Source organism: Calypte anna, chromosome 4 (genome assembly GCF_003957555.1).
Source record: "Calypte anna isolate BGI_N300 chromosome 4, bCalAnn1_v1.p, whole genome shotgun sequence".
In the NCBI taxonomy this organism is placed as follows: Eukaryota; Metazoa; Chordata; class Aves; order Apodiformes; family Trochilidae; genus Calypte; species Calypte anna.
The window spans coordinates 9,729,016-9,750,244 of NC_044247.1; positions in this window are offsets into that span (position 1 = coordinate 9,729,016).

Sequence of the window (21,229 nt, forward strand, 5' to 3'; positions counted from 1 at the left end):
CCATCAGAAATTGGAATAGTATCTAACATGCTTTAGTTAAATCCACTGTCAATAAACATTTTAAGCACTTTAGTGCCACAAGAACTGTAGGAACAAAGAGCAGTCGTTTAATAAATATATTTCTAGGGAGAACTTTAGGAATTGGAATGAGATGAGCCAGAGCTCAGTCTCTTGTGTGAACTTTATTTTATATAAAATCTTTGGTAAATATTAGCTAATTGCACAGTTTCTACTGAAAACCCAAACCAGTTTGCTAATGTCATGATGCCTAATTTCTTGATGCTCTGAGCTTTTCATTTATAATGGCTCTCACATAATAGTATCTGAATCCAAATTTGGAGCAGCAGAGGAAAGCCAAATTGAGTAGTGAATGGACACCAACATGTAATCTATTCAGCATTTTGGTTAAAAAAGAAATAAAAATTAAAAAAGGATGACATATCAGCCTTTTTCTGGAATTTATCTCATATGTTGCCATACACCATATGGCAAGAAATTATGTTGGATGAGCAAAAGAAGTACTTTCATGAAAAATGGTAGTTGTGTACTATAACTGCTACATAAGGTCAAAGCTCATGAATCTTAGGTTTTGAATTCTCACACCTGTGTACAGAAAAAAAATGGAAAAATTCAGCCTATGTCTTTTTTGCATTGCTTGTCTGCATAGAGGTGTTCAGAAAAAATATTATGAACTGAATTAGTTCAGATTGAATACACTCAGGACAGCACAGGGGAGAATAATTTAGATAATAGAGGTTGAATTTGATAATAAAATAGAGGTTGAACATGTTAGTCTATTGAGGATGTTTAATGAGGCAATCTTCATCAGCCTTTTGTACTTCTATATCATATCACATTCTACTCCTTACCTTTTCTTACTGTCCCTTGTACACAGAAGCTTTTAATTTTCTCCACTTCATGAAAGTAGATGTGTTGGGGTATTTTATAGCCCATGGAATTCTGAGGGGTATAGAAAAACTCTGGTTACTTCTTCTCTCATGCTGTTCTACACTGCAGCTCTCCATAACTACTTATTTTAGATGGTAATCTCTGCCACAAGAAAAAATGTATGTGACACAAAGGATGAGATTTTAAAACAGGAAGCAGTGTTTCATTTCATTTTCATTTTGAATACCCTACATTAGACTTTTCTTATCAAGAGTAAGAGTTAGATATTGGGGTGGAGTTGGGGGAAGAACAGAGATTGTGGCACGTAGAGTGGTTTGAAGGAGAGCATAAAATGAGAATTGCAATTAATTCACGTAACTAATATGCTTTTTTAACTCTTAATGTAAATAAAATTCTATCCACAGCATCTCTGTGTCATACAGATGGAATGGTTTCTATAATACCAACTGGTGGCTTTAGGAAAAGGCTCTTTCAGCCCTGGTTTATCTTTCTCATGCCTTTAGGGAAGCATCTGACATAGCAGAAGAATCAAATTCTTCACTTATGGGAGCTTTTTCTGAGCAGCTTAGAGAAAATCTAGATCCACTTACACTTCCATTGAGAGACCCCTCCAACTGCACTTGCAGTCAAATGAATGAAATTTGGAACATGCTGAGTTTTGAAACGTAAGCAACAGATGCTAGATATGTTTTAAAAATACAGCTTGCTTATAAATTTGTTTTCTTGAAGTGTGAGTAATGTATTATGGTTAGTGGACAGTCAGAGAAACATATTTTGTTTTGCAACATGCTGAACCTTGTTTAAAACATCACAGGTCCATTGAATAAGCTTGCTTTTCTCAATTGTAGTCAGAGGAACAGGCTACAGCTGTCATCTCCTGAAGAGCAGTGTGAATTAGCAGTAGAGGATATGCTCAGCCAGTCTTCAAGTGGATTATTCTAGAACACTGGGGGCATGAATTACCTTACTATTGGAACTACTATAGTAAAGTCACTTGTGTATGATGTATTTGTAATCCGTGAAAAATAGTTTCATAAATTAAAGACTTTGTAAGTCTTCTTTAGTCTTAAAAATTCTTTTAATTATTAAATTTTTTTAGGAAGTAATGGGAATAGACAAAGGAGGCAATGGATAGAATAAATCAACATGATGAATTAATTAATGGTTCACAAGGGATCTTAAATTAGGTCACCTCTTAAAATGTGTCAGCTTAAAATTTATATTGGGAGAACCTAGGAGAACTTTTCAAACCCCCAGTCCTCTCTAGCAGAAGTCACACAGAAGCAGCTCAGGGGCATTGTGTAGAAATAAGATTAATAAAAGGACAAAACTTGCTTAGATTTTATTTAAATAATTCACATTAAAGCTATCCACAAAATAGAATCATATGGTATTATCTTTGACTCTTTATTAGTCCCACTCAGTAAAAAAGTTGTCTTTAATCTTACCCATAAACTTTCCAAGTGCCTGTGCATTGTGGTTTTCCTGTACTTCTAAGCCATTTCAGATCTAACAATAAAAATGGTTTAAAAAATTTTAAAAAATAAACAGGAAAAAAAAGGAAAGTGGTACAACATGTATTTATAAAGCTTTTAGCTCTTTTCAGCATGTGGTTCCCTTTCAAGTTAGCACATGGAATGAATTCTTTTAGCATAACGTAGGCATAGAAGAGTCAAAGACTCCCTAATTGTTAATTTTATAGAATTCAGTTCTATAGAAAAACCTATCTTAGGATCTACCCATAAATGAATTCCAGAAGAACTGTACTTGTTACCTCCTAGCTATACTTCTCTGGGTTTTTTTTATGTTTTCCTATTCAGTTTCAAAATTTATTTTGACCACCAGTTGTCTCAGACAGGGGGCTGATCAGCTACCTGGGCATAATCCTAGCAGTGGATAAGTGTAGAATTCTCTCTATTATGCTGCTTGGTTATTTGGGTCAGGAGGTAGTTGTCTTGCTTTTGCCTATAATTTCCTCACATTGAGGTGGTTGTATTTTTTTTGATCCTTTTGCTGTTATAGTCTAGTCTTATTCCATATGTTTCAGGAAGTAATCTTATCCAGGTGCATGTTTCTTTTGTATTATAAAATGCCACTGGCAGTGTACAAATAAGGACATATCCCAGATCCATCAGGTTATATGTCAAAATCATCTTCATTGACAGTCATATAGGCTTCTTTGAAATGAAAATAACTTTGTTCAAGAGCCCAGGGCTTGTAACATAAGCAAGACTAGGATGTAACTTAAGACTTTATAAGATGGGGCTTACATGAGTGGCAGCTTCAGCACAATACCAGTGTGTTTCTGTGATTCAGAATTGAAACAGAATCAGGGTTGTAATATCAAGATCACTGTCTTGCACATAGTGAGGAGAAATGTAGCACTGTGGCAGGCTAAATATTGGCTTTTGGAAAGCAGAGAGCAATATTTAATGCTTTATCTCTGTTCAGACTAATGAATAAAGCATTGGTGACTTCTAAATGATGTTTTGGTGCCAATTCCTCTGTGTGTTTTAAAACTAGAGAATGCCAGTTCTTTGTTAGTACTTGGATCCAGGTGTGATTTCATTTTCTGTCCTGACTTGTGAAGGAAGAGGCTATATACTTGCTTCCCAAGGTGAGTGTGATGAACAACTAGAAATATTCTCTTGAAAATACTGTCTATTTAATTACTATAGCTTTCCTAGGAAGTGTTCCCTTTTCTAAAACTTGATGTATTTCTTGCTGCATATTTAAAAGTATTCACCCAGTATTTTTGGTCCCTCACCACATGTTAGTTTTCTTCTGATCTCTTTCAGACATCTGGAAATAATGACATTATGAGATGTAACTAATTCTCTATACCCAAAGTCTAGTCTGAAACTCTGCAGAGATGCATCTGCTACATCTGCGCTGTATTAGAAGTGATTAATTGGAAGTCTTATAACAAGGTACTAGATTCTAAGCAACCTGAACTGGTATAGCTTCACTGGAAGTAAAGTTGTGAGTCTACTCCATGCTGTCAGATCTGTTACAGTACAGTAACTGCTGAGATATTTGGGCAGCTTTGTTGCTGTTACAAAGAGGTCCTCTGTCAATGAAGTTTCTTACGATGCCTCCTTTGTTCAAGCCAGCAGAACTGAGAAAGATACCTAATTTAATTGAATCCTTCTTTCCTTCTTTTTGCATTCTTTTCCTATATTTTTTATTAATCAGTGGCTGTTTAACCATGTCAAAAGGGTCAACCCTGCACAGTCAGGACTGACTTTGTCCCCACACGAAGAGCTCAGTTCCTCCTCTTCTTAATTAAATGTCTTACTGTCTTGCAACTTTTTTGTAGTCAGCAAAGTTAGTTGCATCTACATAAAAGTGAAGTAAAAGAAGAACTGGAGTTTTGGGGACAAAGTTGCTACTGCAGCCTTTTTTCAGCTCTTCTCTTACACATCTTTCCCACTGAAGATGAGTGATCTCAACATTTTTCTTGACCCAAACAATTGTTTTCTCTCTCTCTTGACAGTCCTGGGTAGTTCTTTGTGAATGTTAAACTCTTCTACACATTGAAGAATAGCATGACACTGGGGCTGCTGCAATTACTCAGGAGTATACTGCCTTTCTTTGCTTACTACCTGGAGCAGGGGGAGCTGAAGTTGTCAAATCTACAACATACAAAGTTCTAATAACTATGAATTTCAGAACTGCATTATATTTTAGGGAGCTGTACCTCCACTCCTATTTCATTCTTCAGAACTTTTGTGAGGGTGTACTCACCCACCTGTATGAAGCTGATGTTTCTTTCCAATTAATTCTCTTAATTTGAAAAGCTTTTTAGTTGATTTTTTATTTTTTATTTTTTGTAAATCATGGTACTGGATCATTATTTTAATTTTTAAAAAGCATTAAATACTTAAGAATTATATTAATACTTAGAATTAATGTAATCCAACCTCTATAACTAATCTCACTCTTCATTAAAAGTAGCATTAGCAGAAGAGCTCACAAAATAGTCTGGTTTAGTAATTTCTTTTACTTGAATTTTCATTTTTCATAGATCTCTATAAATGCTTTTCATCATAAAAATGCTTCTACTTTAAAGAATGTGAATGTGATGTTACTTAACAGCATAAGAGTACCTCAGATAGGCAGATTTGAGGAAAGATAAAATATGTAGAAGAGACCATGAAGTGAAAATGAAGGCACACTGTAATAACCGGGTCTGAACTGGTTTTATTTTGTGTAACTGGGTTCAAGTGAATAAAATTCTCATTGCTATACAAAGCTTAAGTAAATGCAAAGATAAAGTAGTTAGAAATGATATCCTGGAAGGTGGAACAAAACAAGTCTGACCCGTCAAGGCAGGCAGAGCTCATCAGGACTGAATACAGTAGATGTAGTCATCAATTTTCAGGGTTGGAAGGGACCTTAAAGGTAGGAAATAGGACTCTGCAAAGCAAACTGGAATTGTGTGTATCCCTTTTTGGTGTCTGATCATGCCTTCCATAGACAAGATCCAGGTATGTGTCTTGCAAGCATTTTACAGTGCTGAAAGTAGACAGACACAGGGTATTTCTGTCTGTAATATTAGTGTCTTCCCTTGCACATCTTTCACAGAAGATAGTGTTGCTGGGATTTTTTAAATGGTATATGTTGGTTGCATTTAAAAGAGACTAGCTGGAATATTATGAGGGACTTGGTGTATTTAATGGAAAACTGTATTTTTTATAAATTATACTTTCACTTTCTGGAAAATGACTGTCAAAGACTTGTGTTCTAATAGGCATTTATCAGCAGTACCGACGGTAGATGTTTGAGTCTGCTTTGCTGAATATCCCACTTAAACTATATTTAAATTTAATAGTAGAGATGAATTTATATGCAAAACTATCACATTCAATAAGTTAGAATCAGAACAAAGCTGCTGATGATTACCAAGTTTGTGGAAAGTAGTTCAAGGACAGAAAGAGCAGAAATTTCTGCTGTTTGCAGATTTATTTATTTATTTAGCGCTTAATCAGTTGGGATTGCTTTTTAAACAAACTGTTTACAAATGAGGTGGTGGATTTAGCTTGCTTTGTTTGATGCAAAACCAGAAATGTCACCCCTTTCCTTGCATCCTCCAGAAGGTGGGGGGAACACTGTCTCTGAGAAGGGAAAGGAGGCTGTGGGAGCTTCAAGGGCGTTGTTTGATATCTGACATCAAGCACAGCTCTGACAAGGAGCTGGCAGGAAATTAGGTTTGACAACTCATGATAACTCTAAAAGGAGACAGAATGAGGGCTTACCAAGTGTTTAATGGAAGTCACTCCTCATTCTTGCTTCTGAAGGTGACATCATTCATGATGGCACCCAAATACAATTTACAAAATGAATTATTAATGATTGTCAATTTTTGAGAAAAAAACATAAGTAGGAAGCTGGGAGTTACCTATTGACTGTGTAGTCTACTGCTGAAGGCCAGGAATCTGGTATGAAAAAGAGGTATTGCTCTTTTGTCTTCCTAGCATTACTACGAGAAAATGGAGATAGCAGAGGCTGCAGAGGTCTGCAGAGCAGTGCTTAGTTTGTATGTGTTGCTCTGGCACAGATGTCTTTCTCACAGAAAATACTGGAGCTTTTTTCTAGGTTTTATGAACACACATAGAAACTCTTGCTAATACATTCATTCTTCATTTCACAGCTCCTCACACTAAAGCAAACACAACTGTAAAAGAGTTTTGATTAAAAGTTGAAGAAACAGTAATACTTAATTGAAACTGGAGGATTAAGAGAGTGGAGGAACTGAGACTGAATAAAGATTTGATGTAAATTTCAGATTTAGTTATGCATGTTTTAAAAGTCAATGGTAACCAACTATACATGACTTCTGTAATATGTACAGTTTAAAAAGCCATCAATGACAACCCCCCAGTAACTCCAGATCATGTAAAACAATGAAGAATTTCATTTCAGCTGGAATGCCATTTCTTTTTCATTCTTTTCTATGAACCAGAGCCAGTTAAAAAGGCCCCTGGATACCCCTTCTTCAAAGTTTTCACAGTTCAGTCTTGACGTCATTTAGATCTTGGGGAGGAACTGGGGTCAGCTGGAATCTGGGAACTGAACTAGTGAGGTTTAAAATAATCCTGTGAAAAGTGAAGAATAACTCTGCAGGTGATTATTAATATGTATAAATATGTAATAAAAATGAGTGAAATATATTTAATCTGTTTTTCAAGTAGCTGCTAGATTGATGGACTCCTTACTCATAACCAGAGAATGGTCAGGAAGGGGGACAACTGAAAGTATTAATTCACTTTTGAAATAATTCAGGGAAGAGTTTGCAATGATTTCTTCCAGTTGTTCTAAATACTTTCATTACTTCATTCAAAACCCTACAAATCTGGGAGCTTTTGTATAGCTTGAGTAAACATTGGAGAGTATATGGAGCTGAGTAGAGTGAAATTAAGAAATAATTACACCCTCTTTGGGGAGGAGTCACTCCACAGTAACAGCCACTTAGATACTCAAGGTGGAAGATTCTTAAAATATTGCAGTTTATTCTGCAGTAGTTTCACTGCTAGTTTTCAGTGGCTGTTTTCATTAACATCTGTGATGTTATTGACAGAAACCTGTGTCCTGTGGTGAAAACCTTGCAGCTTCATACCTCTAATCAGCATATTTTATCATTTTTTTAAAAAAAAGCAACTAGTAGTAGACTTACGTGGATGTGTCCTTTGGCACTCCAGTAGTATTTCAGTTGTCGTTTTTATTTTCCCCTTAGCTGTCATAACATTCTTTTTCTGGTATTTCCAAAAGCTTACAAGGACATACAGACAGAGATAGAGAATTAGATTTAGAAGTTGTCCTTACATCATGCTTTAGAAAGCATGTTCTTCTATCCATACTGCGATCTTCAGTCTTGTCATTAGTACTTCAGCAGTGGATGACATTCCATATTCCATATTTCAGAAATGGTTTCATATATGACTGTGTCTGCATTACTTGTAAACATTTAAATCTTTCATATAAAGCTTCTTGTTTCTTTAAGCTTGTTGCATAATCCTAAAATGGATGTGTTGCTATTCTGATACTATCCATGTTTCATGGGAGGATCTGGATGGAAAATACTTTGATCTCTCAAGGTTTTTTTTTATCCTTGCAAGGTTCTGTGTTTGCCATTCTGGTGTTCCAAATGTTATGCACAAAGTGGATTACAGGGCATTAGAGAAAACAGCTGGGCAGTTTCACATTAGGCAGTTGAACAAAGCTTTACTCATTCTAAAATCTATTGTTGGAAAAGGAAATAAAAATATTCCTTGCTCTTGAGATATGAGTTCCTCTTTCTGTCCGTCTGAGATCAGTCATATGTTGTGTCAACTTTTCTTTTTCAGTTAGAATTGAGTCTTGCAAAAACTGGTGTTTGACTGGAAAACTGATAGAAAACAGACTGCTGAGATAAGTTGCCTCAATCCTAAAAGCAAATAAATAAAATCTGACACTTTACAAATACATGTGAATACCAAATCAGAATTATGCTCCATATACAACTCTAACTGCATTTCAAGGAAAAGAAATTGGGAGGTGGAATCATGTAGGGAGAAGAGGTAATTTGAGTATTCTAAATGTTTCCCTAATTATTCTACTGTGGGTTGAGATACCCTTGTGCTAGGTAATGGTACATAAAAAGCATATTTTCCTACCATAATGCCCTCAGCTAAATGATTAATGTACATACAGAGGTTTATTCATTTTATATTGCCAACTTTCATAAGACAAATGAACTCTCTGCTTTAAATATGTTCTGTATCCAGTTCTATTTGTTAATTAACAATAATGAGCATTTTTACAAAATTATGCAGGGAGTGCATACAAAATAAGTAGATGTGAAGGTGGTTCTGTGGCTTGTTCTGAACAAGAATGGCTCTAGAAAATATAAATGGAGAAATTTTTCAAAATTGATTTTATTTTCTCTTAGGCTATTCCTGGAAGCACTGCTTTATACAGCTGTTTTGTGTTGCTGATTTATTCTAAGCATCTGCTTTTTAGTCACTGACCAGATTGCTGGCACCAAAAAGTTTACTTGGCATCACTGTGATGGCAGGAACTAAATGGATTAAATGACCATTTGAGAATTCCCAGATTTTATCAGTAACTGGTCTTGCAGCCATTTTCACCTTTGTTTAGAGCACTCATCATATTACCTTGAACAAATCTCTACCTGGAACTTACTTTAGTACCTGTTGGATTTCACCCATGTGCCACTGACATCTTAATCCCACATAATACTGTAGTATAAATTCTTATTGCAAACTTTTTGGTGCTGCATAATGAAAGCAGCACAACTCTGCCAGGAAGGATAATTTTTGCATGCATTTAGTTCCATCTGGTTGAGACATTGTGCCTTTCTATAAAGATGGACTGCTTAGAAGAATAATAGAATTAGATTTAGTCCACTGATCTGATGAATTCCAATCAGAAAGCTGATAGGTCAAATAGTAATAGACTTCTAATCACTACAGTCACCTGTAATTCCATCTGTTCCAAACTATAACTACTTTCTCTTGAATGTGTCAGTGAGGGAACTGGAATAATAGATGTAGCATCTTGTGTATGTGTTCAGAAGAGATGAACTTATTCCTTCCTCATCATGAGAAAGCTCATTACAGCCCAGGGTTATGAATAGGTTTGTGTTTTCACTCTGTTGTGAATTGTCCCACAATCGATGTAACGTTGGCATGGGTGAGAGCAAGTAAGGGTGAGGGAAATAAAAGCAGAGCAGGGATTCTATCCACCAGCAGACATACAGTTTGTGCACCTTCCTCTTCATCTGCCTCATTTAAAGGAGAGGAAAATGTATATTTCTGTGAGCTCTGTTGACTGACAGCATTAATTTTTTTTATGAAGTGATGAGTGAGTTTTGCCTTTTTTGTCACTTACTTCTACTGCATATTGTATATTTTATAATTGAGTGCTCTGGGGTAGATGTAGTCCTGATTTCAGAAAATATTAACAGAGATTCAATGTCTTTGTCTTTATCTATATCTGAGCTACATGGCCAAAATAAAAGTCTAAATTCAGAATCAATTTCTTACATATCACTGAACCTTGAACCTCCCTTGACAACCATTACAACCAGTTTGTTATAACTCTGTTTCCCAGTTCAAACTAATGCATCTAAGGAAAGGTATTTTGAATCACTAGGAAACACTGTGTATTTAATATCATTATTTGAAATTCATGCCTCAACTGAAAATAACTGTTAGCTTCACCTACTTCTGAAAACAGATTCACTTTTTTTATGTTTTAGTTTTTGACAGCTTTGAAAAGGTCATTTATGGAAAAATCATGGAATGGTAGGGGTTGTAATGGCCGTTGGAGATAAATAAGCTATGCTGTTGGTAAAGCTTTACTCTAAGTAATTAAAACCGAGGTGTGGAAAAAGTAAACCTTCATCAAAAAAAATGATAGTTCTAAGAAGTTTCTTTCCTATTAAAAAACAAATAAATAAACTGAGCTATCTTGTTCTTACTGTTTTCAGGACTGAGTTTGACATAGAAGTGATTTGAAAGGCAAGCCAGTGTAAAGTAATTCTTATTTTTGCCAGGAAAAATCTAACTGGAAATCTCTCCAGTTAATGTTTTAGGTTTTCACAGCTGCTTTTGACTTCTGACTCTTTGTAACCTCTCACATGTGAACAAATGAGACTTTGGGGAGCAAGAGAAGAGACAGGAGATAATTACAAGGACTGAATCTCTGTCCTTAACTAAGCAGATCTTGAATTGGTTCAACTCAATTGTTCCTGCCCACGTGATCAGACCTTGACATCACCATAAATCTTAAGACTTACCCATTTGAACACAACTTTTCAGGTGCAAAAAAACCAACAAAACACAAGAATTCAGAAAAAGAAAAGCTTTCAAAGCCTGTGTATATTGAGATGTTTGCTGAGTTTTTCCAAGTGCTTGTGTGTGTCTCCTGATTTGTGAGTGAAGCCATTGGTAGGAATATGACACCAGAGTTTGTGCAGGCTGTGAAACCCTCTTCTACCCAAAACACTTTATCTCAGCAGGCTTCTATTGTTGCACAAATAAAGGCCCCCTCTCCAGGCAGCACCCTGAGCCATGCTGGTATTTGTTCTGCTGAATCATGTCTCTTGCCCTTCTTATAAATGCAATAACTGCAGAGATTGTTGTTTTGAAAGTTGTTTCATGAGAGTGAGGCAGCTTGCTCAAATTGCTCTGGAGGTCTTTGTACAAAGTCAGTCTTATAATATACTTCAAGACACAGTCTTTGAAAAGATTTTATTTGTTCTTTATTTTAGCTGTTTCTTAGGATTTTCTTGAGCTATTGGATAACCCTCAAATGCACTCCCATTAGATCCAGATTTTCTTCACGAACTGTGGAGAACTGAACATACAATGCTGATGTTTAACAATGCTTATCCAGCTTGGGTGTTTTTAATAAAATTTTTAATTAGACATCATTGTATCAAAATATGTTTCTATCATGTAACACTTCTGGTTGTCTTCTTAGTTATCTTCTATGGATCAGATATGGTATTTTAGCACACAACTGTGGGGAAATTTCCCACCAAACATCATACTTTGGAAATATCATTGCCTCCCAATACAGAAGTTTAAAGCCGAAGCTGCTTAAAATATTTTTAGATGCTTTTTAAACTCTATAAATTTTGCAAATGGTAGTTACTGATTTATTAGGAAGCAAGAAAGAGATTAATGGATCTGTTCAAATTAAAAGCAGTCCATTGGTCTAGATTTGAGATCTTATGTGCTATGCAGAAAGAACTATAGAAGTCTGCACTCTTAAAACTCTTAGAAGTGAACCGTTGTATTATATATGGGGCGTATATATTTACATAAAAATAAAATTACAGGGATCCTGTTAAATTTATCTGAGAGCATAAAAGCAGTCTTCAGTTGCAATAAAATGTTTTGAGAATGAGTAATGGTGCTGTTTAGATGAGATTCTAAAATCCTTTAGTATTATCCAACTTCCATTTAAATTATGTAGTAACTGATGAGGCTGCTATCAGAATCAGATTTTTCCTGCTTACTGATGCTAGACAATTCTCCTCAGCATGGTGTCTTCAAGCTCTCATTTATTTAATGATTCATTGTTCCAGTCAAGAAGAAAAAAAAAAAAACAACAAAAAACCAAACATAAAATAATTGCCCCACAGCTTTTTGAATTTAACTCACTTGGGATCTAAATTGCAGCAATAAATTAGGTATTGTGGATTCACTCCATTTCTACTTCTGACTTTTGCTATTGTAATGCTGATGTCATGAGTGATGTAATACAAGGGATAGAGAGCTGCCAACAGAGGGGCTCTGAATGAAGTGTCAATGAGACCCAACCCCAGCTGGTACAGAGCACTTCATATGTTGTCAGAACCTGAACTGCTTTTCTGAGCAGGCTAAGTACTTCTGAGTCAGCAGTGAACTCAGCTCTGTCTTGAGGGGAAAACACTGCCGTATGCTACTTTATCAGGAAGGAAAAATGTCTTTATTCCCAAAAGAAAACACCTCGTTGACTGACTGCATCAAAAATGGGAGCTGATAGGCCAGACCTCTGAGGGGCTGGATAGGTTTTGTAGAAACCATCTCACGAGTACTTCCTAATTCTGGAAATAAGGAGCATTTCCAGGTCTTGGAGCACATCAACCGAGGGCACAGCTCTGCCACCTTTGCTGACACCCTCTGACTTGGCTCCCTTCCCCTGCAGAGCAAAGGAAAAGATGGGTTGTGAAAAAATAAAAAATGAAGTTATTTTTAAAAAATATATAATCTTATCAGAAAAAAAGCCAAACTAGGGTGGGGCTTTCTCAAGATATTGTAAGCTCAACTTCGAGGTTTCTACAGGTCATTTTTTTCAAGTAGCCATCTTGAGAAAGTCTCAGCAAGAGAAAGTCCATGGAAAATGCCTTTCCATTTAGAGTTCTCCAATCTAGAGGAAAGCAAATGCTCATAGAAATGCGTCAGTGCCAGCAGTGAATATCAATAATGCATTGCAGCAGGTGCTGCAGGCTATGATAGTTTCAATATATTTGAACAGTCAGCTTCTGCCTTTTCTGAAGGGAACTCTGAATTATGGATGGGAACAAACTATGCTTTCTGATGGCGACATTTCAATAAAAGAACAAATACCCTTCTTCAGAAACACTGAGTCCATTGTACAAAGTTTTCTGCTTCAGTAGCAGAAGATGCAGCTTTGGATAATCTAGTTTTTAACAAACTGTGCTCCCCTGTCTTTCTAATTATGGCAGAAATGCATGTGAGTGTTAATCTTCAATTCAGGATACCTTTCCCCCACAGTGGGATTTACAAAACTGAAGCTGACCAATTTATAAAGTGCTCAGCAGCCACTGACTCAATGCTGTGAAGCAATTCCTAGCAGTTAGGGTGAAGTTGTATTGCTGTGTAGCTGGGAGATGAGTTCCTTTAGAGGAAAAAGCTGCTCTTATTCTTGCAAGTAGGCTTCAGTCTTTACTAAAATAAACTTTTTCTCAAAGGAGAGGGTAGAGGGAATCCTTTAGAGACTCAGTAATTCCCATCTACCTCAAGTCACTTCCATTTCCTTCCTGGAACACACACACAGTGAATCATGTTATGTGTGAATCTTGTAACTACAGCATTCCAGGGCAAGATGCTTGGGAATTGAGAATAGCACCTGCCTTTTATTCTGTACATGTAGTTCTGAGGCTCTGTAATATTTTAGGAAGAGAAATTTTTTTTTTGCTTCTGGAGAACTACAAGAATTAAAGACAAAAAGCAGCACTTCAGAGTGTTTGTAGGAGTAACATCTCTTAATAGTTTTTCTTCACAGACGTTAAATATTGTTATGATATTTCAAGCTAGTTAAAAAAAAACAACCAAAAAACACAATAATAAAAAAAACCCACCCCAAACTGTTTGATTTAAAGGAATTTTTTTCAAAGACTTTTGATCAGGATCGAGTAAGAAATAGCTCCTATAATCAGGCATAAAAAGGAATCAGGAGAAAAAAAAAACATCGGAAAAGGGCAACTAAAACCCCCACTGTGCTGTAGCCCTTGAAATATGGAAGATATCACAAAGATTTAAACAGCTACTTAATTTGTATCAGCAACTGTTGCCTGTAGCATGTTGAAAGGAGCCCTCGTTTTGGTAATGGCCAGCAATACATTTGATGTATGCTAATTACCAGGCTATTATAGGGATCTTTGGAGAAAGCAGTACTACTATATGTAAAAAGATAGGGAAAAATTCAGTTTTCAGTAGGGACAGTGATTATGAGTGCTGAGACAGGCAAAATGGTTACTTGCTCTTACATAGGAAAAGAAACCAATACTTGTAATGTGAAGAGTTGCTCTGGGACTTCAGTTACTGAAGTCAGGGGGCATGAAACCTTTATCTTCCAAACTTATAAATCTTCCTTGAATCTAAAGAGATTTAACTCTTATAAAATTAATGGGTTTACAAAAAGTTAGCATGTTCAGTTGATCTTAATTGTCTTTTATAAGAAATTAGTATTTTTAACATATAAGAGGGAATAGATCTGATCTATCTATCAAAAACTCTATCAAAAATTATTGGGGCTTTGGATGGTAAAGTTTTTGTTAAGGAGGAGAAGCTAATAAGTTAGGAGTGAGTATGTGGTAGTGTGGTAGACAATACTGGCTTGCATTAAAAGGCTGTCTCTTGGACGGGAAACAAGTTAGTTTTTTGTTTGTTTGTTTTTTTAGGATCTGTTGTATGTGGTATTTTCTTTATTACCTTGGGTTAGAACAAATTAAAATATACAAAACAAGATTTATAAAAACGTGATGTTGCAAAGTGTAAGTAGAGAGGCAGTCCAGAATATATATGAGTAATATTGGGATAAAATTTAACAATATTAGACATCAAGGCTACAGTTCTGTATGAGTGTCATGAGATTCCTGCTGAATCTTTTGGGATACAATTTCAAGCTATAGACTGGTTTTTTTTTTTCCTTTAATGCATAATAATTTCCAAATGAATTAAATCAAAACGATTTTATACAGCTTGAATATTGAAATTTCCACTCTTATCTTAGTTCCCCATTGTAATATAACATAGCTCTCTTGATTACCATTTTCATTAGCAGGAACTGCTGAGAGGAATGAGGGTGAAAAATGACAAAATCTTGTTCCACAAGTGCCAATACTGCTCCTGAGTGAGCAGGCAGCAGGTGCTGGCTCTGTTGGTTCAGGAAGGACCTTTAAGTTATGATGATAGAAAGGCAAAGCTTTGTAGTAATCAATTGTCAGTATCAGTACCAGCTGGAGTTCAAACTCCTGGCACCAGGATATTTTTTGAAATTATTGGTGATTTAATGTTTCATAGAGAGTTGATGGTATGGACTGAAGTATATAATATTTTCCAACTATAGTCTTTACCATTAGAATGGCTCACTTGAATACAGCTGACATTTTGCCTGTTGGTTCTGAGCTCCTCAGTCCAAGTGCAGGCCAAATCAGATGCATGAATTAACAGAAACACATTGAAGTTGCTTTCATAGTGTGCTACTTTTTTCTTTTTCTCTTTTCTTATGCAAAAGAACAATTTTCAGAAGAACATTTGATGCTTTTTGATTCACTAAATTGTACTTGCATGTGCCTCTTAAAATAGAAGGAAGGTGTACAACCTTGAAGGAAGGTGTACAACCCTGACATACAGCTGAAAGTCAGATTCACTACACATACAGCTGGACACAACCAGTGCACTTAATAAATCAGATATATTTACCCTTGGGACTTCCTGTATTTGACCATTGCATAGTGAGCGTTTCTTCTTAGAGGAGAAACTCAAAAGACACAAGTTATAATGTGTAAAAAATGTTATAATTTCCAAGATGAAGCTCAGACTGTGCTGTTTTTTGTACTGGCCAAGCAGAGTTTAATAAAGACAGGAAAATATCAGTCTCCTGAAGGTCCTTTCTAGCTTGCAGTGCTGACTGGTTTATGAGATGATAAATGCCATTCTTTCTTCACTTCCAAACAAAAAGAGCAGTAGTGGGCAGCCTCTTAGATGTTGGTGAAGAATTAATCTCATAATAGCATACTAATAAAAGGAATGTAAAACATACAAATTTTATGATAGTTATGAAGGGCTATGACAGTTTTATGAAGTTATTTGATAGGTACAGCCAGAAATAAACATCTTGATAGCATACAAGAAACAAGAAAAAACTTTTTTCCCTTCACTGTCATTTGAGTATTCCTGATACACTTTATTTTGACCTATTTTCTGATATGCTTTATCAGAATTGTGATACTGAGTATTTGTATTCATGGTTTGGCTGTATGACTAATTGAAGAAATCTGTAATCTTCTCGTCTCCTGTTGGCATTACATTACATTGTTTCATATTAAATATGATGCCTCTCTTAATCTGAGGGTTACAGATGCTTATTTCTTCTCACATTCATGGTAGTGTTATCCTATTAAGGGTATTTGTGATTTATTATTTTCTTTGTAAAGGCTATCTTGGAATAATATGCAATGCCATGCCTGGCTGCAAAAAAGAATTTGTTTTACTAAGATGGAACATGTTTATGGAATGCTCTGCTAGCTCTTAAAAAATGCCTGTTGTAGAGGCAGTTTTAGATTTTTCTTCTAGCCTGATGGATGTTTAATGGTTTCAAATACAACCACTGTGTCTGTGCTGCCTGGATGGCTTGAACTCATGGAATTTCAGAATGCTGGTAGGGCAGTGGAGGTGGTAAGCAAATTCTAACAATGTTCTGCAATGCAAGTGTGTCTGACACAAGACTGAATTAAGTTCCAGTTAAGGCCCTGGTTTGGGACACAGATTGGCAGTCTGCAGGGCAGGTACCAAAAGCACTTCCTAACTCAGCTGCCACCTGAGAGAGATTTACTCTCTGCTCTTTCTTAGTAAGGAAGAAACAAACCTGGAAGCAAGCTAAGGTACTACACTGTACATTTAAAGAGCTCTTCTGTCCAGCAGAAAAATGGGATCAGTTATCAGAATCCTGCAGTGAAATGGGCTGGAGAAGCAGTGTGAGAACAGCAGTGGTCCTGCCTCCAGCTGGGGGGCAGCTGGGATGGTGTTTGCCTTTTCCCAGTGCTGTCTGATCCCTGGCAATGTGAGCACTATTTCTTCTCCTCTCCTATCCGAAGTAAGCTAAAAAGTAGCAGAAAACTGGGGACCAAGGCTGAAGGATTCCTGCTGGGGAATTTTACCTGCTGCTTCCAGGGGTTTTAAACCATCTTGTAGAGAACATGACTGCCAAAGAGGTTGGGAACAAATACCAAGCTGAGAACCAGGCTGGCATGGCAATGAAATGGAGTCAAAGCTTCAGCAGTAACCTCAGTTCTCTTTTCTGTTTCTTTCAGAAGTTCTCAGGGTCTCTTAATTTTAAGTGAAAAACATAATAGAAAACCAGAAGCCAAGCCTACAAATAAGAAGAATTTTCATAAGGGTTGGTCCAGAGGGAAAGGTGTAATTGTTTATAAGCTTAGTAAGATCAGAAGTTAACTGCTTTTATTACTTCTCACTTAGTTCATTGCGGGTGGCAATACATTGAGACAAAATCAATGTAACCAGGAATGTGAAAATAATCAAGAAATTTGCAAAATAGTTTTCAAAAATCTCTTTTAAATATGTTTATTCTTGCTAAGTGAAATTGTCAGCTAAAGAGATAATTTTACAAGTATTAATATGTAAGGAAATATTTTTAAAAAAAACTTTAGGATTATCTTTTTTTTTTTTTTTTTATAAACCACCTTTTGAGTATTGACAAAGATAATAGGTATAAGGCAAAGAGACTGAAATAATCTAAGTCCAATCAAGCAACATGCCACAGGGGTCTAGCCTGACTACCTCTTCCTGAGAACAGAAAAGCAAGCAGTGTAGCTCAGAATAAATCATTTACAGCAAAGATTGTCCCCTAAGATCCAGTCACACTTTTCAGGAGGCGTCAGATAGCAGAACACTAATACTGATTTATAATACAGAGCACTGGGGGACCTAAGGAAGTATGTGCTGCTGAATAATAATCACACATGAGACTACCTTGTCTCAGGAGACTTTCTTCTGCTATCTTCAACAAAGCACGTTTAAAGTGATATGAAAGACATGGATTGCTGCTGTCCTTAGAATCTGAGTAGTTGCTTTAGCTTCAGTTACAAGTAAAAGCCTATACTTCTTCTGTGTAGGTATGAAATTTGCTACAGTGTCTTTGCAAACTCATCTGGGGTAGCACACTTAAGCTGTGAGAGTTATGGCCACTTCCATGAGCTTTTGTGCCTGCCATTTGTCAGCCCCTTCAAGTTTTCACAGAGGCCTGCAGGTAAAACCACGTGTTACTTTCCTGTGCAAATACCATCAGATGGGCTCCTGAAGAATTCTGCTTGGGAGCTGACAGCAGAAATCTGAAACAGTGAAGTGAGTATGGCATTGGAATTTATTATCAGTATATAAATAATTATATGTAATGGAATACCGAATAACGTCCAATTTCTGATGAGTTCTTATGAGGGATAAGTAAATCTGTATTAAAGGATAGCTTGTCTTGGGAAGAAAAAAAAAAAACAAAAAAAAAAAACTTAGTTTAGATTTAAAGATAATCAAGCAAAATGATTTTTGCATACATCTTCTGTATCTTTCAGGATATCATGCAAGATTTTGAACACTGTAAAATGAACTTTCTCATCAGAATATGAACATGCATTGAAATATTTAGCATTTGAAGAGTCAGTGTGTAACAGATGCTTTACAAAATTAGGTGTGAGGGCATATTTCAGGACTGATCAAAATACTGCTAGGTTTTCACTGAATCTGAAGTTTCAGCAGGCTGTGATGCCAAGCATTTGTCAGTAAAATTAGCTCAGTGTAACTATTGGCTCGTTTTTTTTGTCACAAAGCAGTGAAGACCAACAGATTTTTAATTAGCATTCAGACTTAAATTTGGCTTGAATTAATGATCATTGAGAGAAACAACTGTGCTTGTGGTCTATTTTGGTACATTTTAGAGAGGAGATTTATTCATAATTTGTCATGAACAGTATACTTTATTTGTTGCTTTGACTCCTTGAGGACTGAACTATCTCCTAATTAATCATGTTTATGGAACAAATTAGTAAGTCTGAAAATATGTTCTGGATATATTTTGTGTTTTGAATAACGTGACACAACTGTCTTAAATAATTAAAACATGACGTCAGGTTACTTTTAGATTGTTGTTTCAAGGTCAATAAGCATATAGAAAGCATCATAATTAGGCATTTAGTGGTTATATGGCCTTTTCATTCCTTCAAAAAGCAATTTTAATTTCTTCTTACACAGAAGATAGACATTAAATCTAATGGTCTTCAGAAGGTTCCCTGCCACAATAATATGAAGGCTGAACACTGGAATACTAAAAACCATTCAGGATTGCATCTCATGCCATCCCTCTTTTCCAAGCTTGTGGATAAGTTTGTAGGCTGTCAAATCCTGGTGTGTGCAGAGTTCAGCAAAGTTTGTCTGGAGAGGAGGGCTGTGACTTCTGGTGACACAATCAATGCATCGTGAAGCTCAGTGGAAGTTGATGGAAGGGTATGAAGCTACTTACCTGCTTTATTGTCAGACTAAGGTATGGATATACTTTTATTTCAAGATGGTGTCTTGAAAAGAGAATCACCCAAATGGGCAGTAAGTGTTGGCTTTCCTTTTGCTTTCATTTCTGAGGCTGTGCTCAGATAGAAAACTGTGATACAAGCCTGGATTGGGAAGGTTTGGACGTGACCCCTTTTGCTGCACTTCTTTGGATACTTGAAAAAGTTACTGTGACCTTCATCTGACAGTGGCTTGAGTGTTCTAAAACAAATAAGAAAGGTACTAAATGCCATGGGGTTTTTTTTGCTTTTGCAGTAGTATTCATACTGTTGGGAGTCTTGAGTCTGAATTATCTGGAATTTGAACCGTAATGTATTTCATGGACAGCTTTAACACATTATGACTTAGTTCCTTGGGGTTGTGTTGTTTTGTTCATCATATGCTGAAATAATTCTCTCCTGGCACTTAATATGCTGTGACATTTTAGGAGAAAACTCTCTTATTTATACCGAGGAGCAACTGGGAATATCCTACTCAGAATAACTTGCTTTGCAGCCTATCTTTTATTTATCCTTGTCCTTTAATGAGGAGGCTAATTGTCACAATATTCCTGCTCTTTAAATGTTCTCTAGCCCTTTCTGTTATTCTTTAGCAGAAATTTGGGGTTGGCAGGGGACAGGGGACTTGTATATTTAGTATTTAGAACATTTAAGCCTCCAAATATTCTAATTACTACCTTTACTCCTATAGGTCTTCATTTAAATAATAAGGTTTTATGGACTCCGTTTTCATCAAATGTCAAATTGTTCTGATGTCCCCCATCCGGAATAAATATGTATTTAGGTCTCTGAGATTTCATATTTTCAGCTAGAGCACATTAGGCAGACAGCTCCCTGTTGACTAAACATCTAGGAGGCTCATGTTCAATTGTTTACTCCAGCTGTGATGAACAGCTCTGAGCAGGATTTTTGTTTCATCAAATTCCACTTAAAGGAAAATCAGAGCACTTGGGGCTGGGGGCTCTGTGACTGCTCCTCTGCTATGAAACTCCCTCTTTTGCCATCTCAGTCTGGCATGCTGGATATTTCTGTTTCCACAAACCCTCCCTCTGTTGCAGCTACCAAATGGCCAACAGGAGAGAAAGGAGTAACCTGCAAGAGAAAGCAGGATAATGTTGTGAAAGGTACAGGTGAAGCTCTTTTATGCCAATAATTTTTTTTAAATTTGCATGCCTGTTGTCTAGGCAATACTGGGATGGATATGACAAAAATGAACAAATTGTTTTAAAAAACCTGTTTGTTCTGGTATAGCAGTAGACAGGTTCTCTTAGTTTCATTAGAAAATATATATTCCACCAAAAATCAGAACATGTACAAGTATGTGCAGTTGTGTATATATATATACTTCTGTTCTTGCACTTTCTCAATGTAAAATTATTTTGTGGTTCATCTTTTGGGTATAACCAAATCCTATTATTTCTTATTGTTATTATTTACTGGAAGTACGTCTTTATTGTTGGATGCAAAGTGTACCTGTCTGCAGAATAAGCAGATTTTTTTTTTTTTTCATATGGTTTTGAACTGGCTTGCTTCAGGTAGCTGAGGGGTTGTGTTGTCATCCTGACACCTTCATCCTAATTCATGATGATTTGTCTTCCTTTCCACTTGGGTGGGAGTACTTTAAACAGAGTATTTATACAACCTGTCTGTCTAGATAGGGTAAGCTAGAGTATCTGTCTGTATCTTCTGTAGCACTTGTGATCAGAGGTGCACTTAATAGCTCTG